At 43.7% G+C, this 7,506-nt stretch overlaps 1 long non-coding RNA gene across 1 annotated transcript; it reads left to right on the top strand.

The window, feature by feature from the left end:
• The first annotated feature begins 374 nt into the window (after positions 1–374).
• LOC131498546 (uncharacterized) lies at positions 375–4,749 on the top strand. The gene is made up of 4 exons (XR_009255472.1): positions 375–631; positions 2,027–2,318; positions 2,646–2,967; positions 4,440–4,749. It is a non-coding gene; the product is annotated as an uncharacterized LOC131498546 (long non-coding RNA).
• Positions 4,750–7,506: the final 2,757 nt, after the last annotated feature.

The raw sequence follows: 7,506 nt of genomic DNA, 5'->3' as shown, positions 1-7,506 counted from the left end.
ATTTGATTTCCACCTCCTCCCCCTTGCCTAATTTCGGCCGGCCCCTGGTTTCTCCACTTCCCTGGCCCCTACTCTTTCCCAAGGAGTTTGTAATAAGAAGACCTGTGCAGTTTCAAAATCACCCCATTTGCCCTCTGATCTCTGTTGGAAGCTTTTCTCCGTTTTCAACCAGAAGCGCGGCCCTGTAGATGCAGGTAATCGCCGAAGGCCCCAGACACTTCACAGTTCACAAGCAGTGGTAGAGAGGTATGGAAACTTTAAAGCACACGCATTGTCCAGACGAATGCAAATAAAAATCTGTCTTGCCTTCTTGGAGAGTGGAAACCGGGAACCGGGATCACAAAAGCAGTGGAATGTTCGAAGCTCACAAAGCGATGGAATGTTAGAACTGGAATTCCGTCCAACACCTTCGCGGACACTCTTGAACATTTTTAAAACACAGTAGGCTTTTAAGCTCAAGCCAGAGTGAGTTGTAAAGGAAATACCATCCGTGGGGCGAACCATCCAAAATGCCCTGCACCGTTTACTAACTCACTGGCTCCGGGAACTCATCATTGTCGCTGGATCTGCCATTAATCCAGAAGTTTGTATTTTGGGAAGAAACTGCATGTGCATAATTGCAAAGCAACTAGTAAGAACGTGTTGCCCTTGTTTTCTGGTTACATGTTCACCATGCTATTTTCTCACTACTCCTACGGTGGTCACTTTGAGGATTTCCTTCCCTCTTTCTCTTTCTCTCCCTTTTTCCTCTCTCTTCCTTTCCTTTCTTTCTCTTTCTTTCTTTTTCTTTCTTTCGTCCTCTTTCTTTCTTTCTTTCTCTCTTTTTTCTCTCTTCCTTTCCTTTCCTTTCTTTCTTTCTTTTTCTTTCTCTTTCTTTCTCTCTCTTTTTTCCTCTCTTCCTTTTCTTTCTTTCTTTCTTTCTTTCTTTCTTTCTTTCTTTCTTTTGTCCTCTTTCTTTCTTTCTCTCTTTTTTCTTTCTCTTCCTTCTCTTTCTTTCTTTCTTTTGTCCTCTTTCTTTCTCTCTCTTTTTTCTCTCTTCTCTTTCTTTCTTTCTTTCTTTTGTCCTCTTTCTTTCTTTCTCTCTCTCTTTCTTTTTTCTTTCTCTTCCTTCTCTTTCTTTCTTTCTCTTTCTTTCTTTATTTTGTCCTCTTTCTTTCTCTCTCTTTTTTCTGTCTTCCCTTTCTTTCTTTCTTTCGTCCTCTTTCTTTCTTTCTCTCTCTCTTTCTTTTTTCTTTCTCTTTCTTTTCTTTCTTTCTTTCTTTCTTTCTTTCTTTCTTTCTTTCTTTCTCTCTTTCTTTTGTCCTCTTCCTTTTCTTTCTTTCTTTCTTTCTTTCTTTCTCTTTCTTTCTTTCTTTCTTTCTTTCTTTCTTTCTTTCTTTCCCTTCCTTCCTTCCTTCCTTCCTTCCTTCCTTCTTTCTTCCTTCCTTCCTTCCTTCCCTCCTTCTTTCATTAGGTTAGCATTCATGCTCTAGTCCGGTAATTTTTAGAGTATGACACAAAGCCCAAGTGTAGCACAAATACACTTCCAGGTCTGTCCTGGAAACTTGCCACCTCTCCTTATTTCACAGTAACTCGCTGGTGTATCTGGATTTTATAAATTTCTACAAGATAGGAACTCTTCTGGTGTGCCATCCTGTTTCCAGTGCAAAGTAGGTATTTCGTAAATATTTGTTACAATGAATTAGTGAATGCATGCATGCTTTTCTTTATAACATTTCATTTTGAAAAAAATAAAGTTTGAGGGTGCCCGGGTGGCTCAGTCGGTTCAGCGTCTGACTCCGGCTCAGGTCATGGTCTCACGGTTCGTGAGTTCGAGCCCCGTGTCGGGCTCTGTGCCGACAGCTCGGAGCCTGGACCCTGCTTCGGATTCTCTCTTTCTCTCTCTCTCTCTCTGTTCCTCCCCACTTGTGCTCTGTCTCTCTCTCTCAAAAACAAATCAGGATTAAAACAAATTTTTTTAAAAATGAAGTTTGAAAATCACTGTGATCCTTGCCATCCTTGAACTCTGGGATCTCTTTACCTCTAGCTAAGCTGGCTAGAAATGCGTAAGCTGGCTGTGAACTCCACTAACTCACTGCTACGATTTCTGAATGTGGAGTACCCAGGACCGACCCCCATTATTATGCCACAGACAGTGACCATTCCTCGACTCTCGTGCTGGTCTGCATCCGTGACTCCTGCTACAGAGACTTTTGAATGTGTGGCGATTTTAATGAGGCTAATAGATTTGAAGACTCCAAATTAAGCACCCAGAAAGGACCCAAACTGGGTCACCGCTTTAACAAGATTTCTCTGTGCACTGGCCCATTCAGCATCAGGTATTCTCCGTGAGCTCTATCGGTGACCTCTTTCCTTTTCTTTGCTTCCACTTAATCAGATCGCATGTGACCTTTGGGAGCCTAGTGCTTGGATGTTGAAAAGAGTACATGAAAGGATAAAAACACACACACACTTTTTGGGTACATTGCCTTCGGAGGCATATTAAAATCCCTTTGAATGCTGTTTTTTTCTCATTGAAAATATCAAGTCTGTTTTCTATATAAACAGGCATTTTCTTTTATCTTGGTGATATTGTTTTACATTCCAACCTTATGGCTTAAATATTTTATTTGTCTGAAAATCTTTTTTTTTTTTTTTTTAAACAGGGGCTGATTATTTCAAACCATCTCACTCATGTCGGAAAAGAATTGTTGGTGACCTTTCTTTCAACTGAGGAGGAAGACAAATATATAACTAGTATTTTCCCCCTGTAGTATTTGCAACAGTGAGTCATACATACTTTCTCTGGGTTCGCACAACCTGAAGTCGAGAGAGAAGAAGAAGATGACTTTTCTGAGTATCCACCCCATGTGGCATCTGCATGAAGATGCTTGCCTACGCCACCATCTTGAGGGACAAAGAAATGATTTCAGTATTTCCAGTATTTGCAAACTGGGTTTATCGACCCATGGGGAAATGACAGAGCAGGTACGGCATCTCTCTTCTGTTTTCGCTGGGCTCCGGAACCTCATGTCCCTGTCCTGCTTCCTGCCCTCTCACCCCTTCCCCATTATCTCATTCTGTAGGGATGCCCTCTCACACCCTGGCCTTGGGAGACAGGGAGACAGAGAATCCCAAGCAGGCTCCATGCTGCCGTCACCGATCCAACACGGGGCTCAAACTCATGAACTGTGAAATCGTGACCTGAGCCCAAATCAAGAGACATTTAACATGCTAAAGTCACCCAGGCGCCCCTAATTATAATATACGGCAGGGATGCCAAACTTTTTCTGGAAAGGCCAAGAGAGAACGTACTGCTATCCAGGCTCTTCCTGTCCCCGTTTCTGCTTGTAGTATTTTACCCTTAGGGTCTACACCCCCCCAAATGTGATGGCTTACCATGAATCCACTTCTGCTCTCCGTTGCTTTCTGCAAGCTGAGGCCTTGAACGGATGGAGAAGGAGAAGTGTCGGTGGGGCGGGAGAATTCCAGCACTCTGGAGGCCTCGCCACATCCCTCCGTGTCAGATTCATGACCCACAGCAGAGGGCCAATCTCAGGGCCTCTCCTATTTCTGAGCTGGTTTGCCTGCTCTTTGACAGCTGGGAGCTTTAGCTCCAGCTCTCTTCCGGTTGTTCAGAACTTCTCCCAGCTTCTGGAATAAATTTAATTGCTGGCCCTCATTTTTGGTCAGTGGTGTCAGAAATATATACTTCCTCTGTGTCTTTCCAGCTACACCGCTGAGGGGTTGGGAGGGGACTTGTTAACCACATATAGAATGTAATCCTGGACCCCTTTTCTTGCTCACGGCATGCCTTTCTGTACAAAGTGGCCCCGGCCTGGGGACAGAGTAGAGGCTCTGGAACAGCACCCTCACCGATGGCAGGCCCTCAGGGGACATTATCTGTAAAGTCGTCCGTGTGGTTTTTCCAGACCTTGAGTTTCACGACATAATAGTAGCTCTGTAGATATAAACGGAGTAATAACAATACATTTTAAGTGACGCGTGAGCTATGAGGTATTAGGACTTTGTTGCAGTGATGTCACTGACCTCAATAGTTGGAGGGTGTATAAAAACTGAATGTATTTGGAAAGCAGTTTTATCCTCCAAATGGGATGTGCTTGAAGAAAGCTACCACAACCCAACTTTTATCCTTAGACACCTGGGGACTCCAGGTAGATCTTGAATATTCACGACAGAGTAAGAGGAAACCGAATCAGTGGGAGGACCGGTAGTGGGGTCCTGGACCTAGCTAAGCCAGACCCTCCTGTTCTAGGAAAACCCAACACACTGGTCCACTTAATTTAGAGATTATTCCCAAATTTGATTGTAGAGACTACGGGTGAGGCATAGGGGCACAAAGTAAAGAGACTTATCTGAGGTCACAGGTTAGTGTCAGAGATTGGACTAGACCCTAGGTGAACGGGGTGCTATCCATTTTTCCCTGCTCATGTCCACAGTGCCTAAAGTCGACTCATCGGTTTCTCGCGTGGCCCGCTCACGAAAGGCCCTTTGTCTCATATGCCCTTGTCCGTCCTCAGAGGGCCCAGCACAGAGCCTTGGCCATAATGACCACGCAAACAATATTAGCTGAGGAAGTTAGATGGAGCAGACGCGCTTCCTAATCTCCAGCGTCTCGCACCCCTTTGTGTGCTCGTGTCCCCAGTTCGAGGCAAGGCATCGTGTCTCGCGATTATCCACAACAATTTTCTCCACAATACAAACTGTCAAGGTCAATTATGCGTCACTTAGGTGTTTTCATCTTAGCACAGAAATGTTCTTTTTCTTGCCCTCCTGGAAGAATTTCACAAGAATTGCAGAGGCTGACTAAACGATTGCAGAATTTCTGCATTTCTGCCAAATTGCATTGAAGAATAACAACAAAAATAAATAGCATTCGTCCTAAAGTCATGTAGGAGCAGGTTCAGGCAGAGAACAAAGCGTGACATGTGGGAATTGGCCAACACACGTGGTTCTCACAACACTGGCTCTATTGTCAGCAATGATAAAACCTGAGAAAAGGCCTTGGCAAGTCTGCGGTACATTTATTTGTTTTCGAGTTTTGATAATGGGTTGGCTGTGATGTGATCTTTATTACACCGTGCAATGTAAAACGCAGCTTGTTTTCAAAAGCCGTTGCCAATGACTGACAGATATTTATTTCAATGACAGCCAGTGATCTGAACGTCTCAGGTCATTCTGTACTTGTTCACTTTTCCACGAATAACTTCCCATGTAAGGAGACGTGTTTGCACCTACTTGAACTCATTATATAACCCCAGGTTAGAGAGGGATGTTTTGAAAGGCTAGGGAAGACCTGTTGTGTCTCTGAGACAATTAACTGTGTTTCCGTTCTTGACTTAGCTCTTACTGCATGCGACGGCCAAGGCATTCATTTAGAAATACCCAGCAGACAAGCATTCACAAATTTGTCACGAGGCAGTTTGGCCTAAGGCCAACTGATTACAAGGGATTCTTCGCTGGTAGGGGGGTTTATGTATTATTCTGTTTGTAAAATGAGAAAGACATACAGTTTTGTAAAAACATACAGGGCTAACCATATCAAAGCCACAGAGCTCATTGCTTATGTACCATGTCCTCGTGGAATTTCCCCCCGGAGAGTCAGAGAAGTTACATTTTTGAGGCATTTTAATAGAAAGCTTCCTGGGAAAACCAAGAATAATGGTTTCATCTTCAATTTCATGGGCTTCCATTTAATTAGATCACATTAATCTTTTAACGTTTAGTTTATGGTATCGCACTGAGGGTTTACAAATTGATAGGGAAGAGAGGAAAGGCCGTCGTCGGGAGAATAAAGCATCCTCTGGGAGGAGCGAAGAGATGGGGAATGGGAGCCTGAGAAGGGCGTGGCCCGCTGACAAAGAAAGAGTGGAAGGAGGGCTGAGTCATTTGTCCTGTTCATACGTCTTCAGACAACAGGACGTTCCATTCCACTGAGCCAAGGCTGGTAGCCATGTCTTCTTGGGCTGGCAACAATTAAAAAACGTTTTGAGTTGGAATGCGTTTAGGGCGAACACACAGTGCCCAGCACCCACTGGCTTTGGATCCTCTGTAGCATAGTGCCTAGGCCCTGAAGGCCCCTGAGTTGGGGAACTCAGATTTCCCACTAGATCCATGTGTACAGCGTGGCCACTAGACGCGGTGCTGGAGTTTCAGATAGGATGTGAATACCACTAACCCCTAACCCTAACCCTAACCCTAATCCTAACCCTAACCCCTAACCCCTAACCCTAACCCTAACCCCTAACCCTAACCCTAACCCTAACCCTAACCCTAACCCTAACCCCTAACCCCTAACCCTAACCCCTAACCCTAACCCTAACCCCTAACCCTAACCCTAACCCTAACCCTAACCCTAACCCTATGAAAAGTTTTGAAAAGTAAGGTGACTCTAGAAAACGTATATTGGTGTCCAAGAACTCATTCTGAAGTTCTGCAGGTCGGTGAAGGGATTAGCAAGTCCACAGTTGTGCTCACCTCCAAGGTTATGGTTCTTGGTCCCAGACCTTTGACTGTTAAACCAGATTTCTTATGTTTCTTTGCACCCTTCACCCTACGTCCTTTCTGTCCACTTTTTATCAAACCAGGTTTTCCCTTCGCCATTTCTCTTTCTTGTCGCAAATATTTACTATAACATACATATATGCTTTAAATGACAAAATATAAGCAGAATTTCAAATACATGCTTTTTAAAAAATTTCCCAAGATTTAGTGGGTACTCAGCAACTGGAAATAACCCTTTCCCTGAAATCCCGGATTTTACGTTTATTCGCACTGCACCCACATTCACAAGCTCCTGGTTCATCTTTTCAATTCTCTGCCACCAAGTTCCAGAGCTCAATAGGCAAGTCATATTTTTGAGTGAAAATGGATACACAAAGCCCTCTCAATACTTAAAATCCCACTTTTAGGGTTTCATTTCTTTTAGTTCATGGCTTTGATTTATTTTTAAGATAGAAAACTCCCCTAAGAGTGATAATATTTGTCCTTGTACAGTTTTCCTAGAACTTCTTAGAGATGAGTTGAGTTTGGAGGGCATTAGACATTTGAACAAGAGAAGTGAAGGGACACTGTTTTGAGGGGTAAGCAGAAAAGGCAGGAAAGAGAAGAATAAAGAAAGCCGATCTCACAATTCCAAAAAATGTCTATTCCACCTCACCATAAACACTCCATTTATTTTGAATGAATAAACGGACAAGGCACTTTTAATAAATCAGAACTGATCTCCTCTCTGGAGTCATTACGGCCCACTTACCTAATCACAGAGCGAGGGAAGTCTCACGCACGGCCAGGCCACAAAGTAACAACAACAAAAAAATGCCACTTTGCTTCATCTGCTGGTTTGGAGAGAAAACAGGATCCAGCTACACGCTGTGAAGACAGGCCTGTCTGACCTACCTTGCTTCAGAGCCACTCCCAGCTTGAGAGTGTGTGTGTGCCCTTTGAAAAAGATTGCTTCTTCTTTGCTTTACTCTCTATAGCATGCTGATCTATGTTTCTGCAAGG

Source organism: Neofelis nebulosa, chromosome 1, assembly GCF_028018385.1.
Source record: "Neofelis nebulosa isolate mNeoNeb1 chromosome 1, mNeoNeb1.pri, whole genome shotgun sequence".
NCBI lineage: Eukaryota > Metazoa > Chordata > Mammalia > Carnivora > Felidae > Neofelis > Neofelis nebulosa.
The sequence above is the reverse complement of the archived record's forward strand: the minus strand, read 5'-3'. Positions and strand labels throughout refer to the sequence as shown.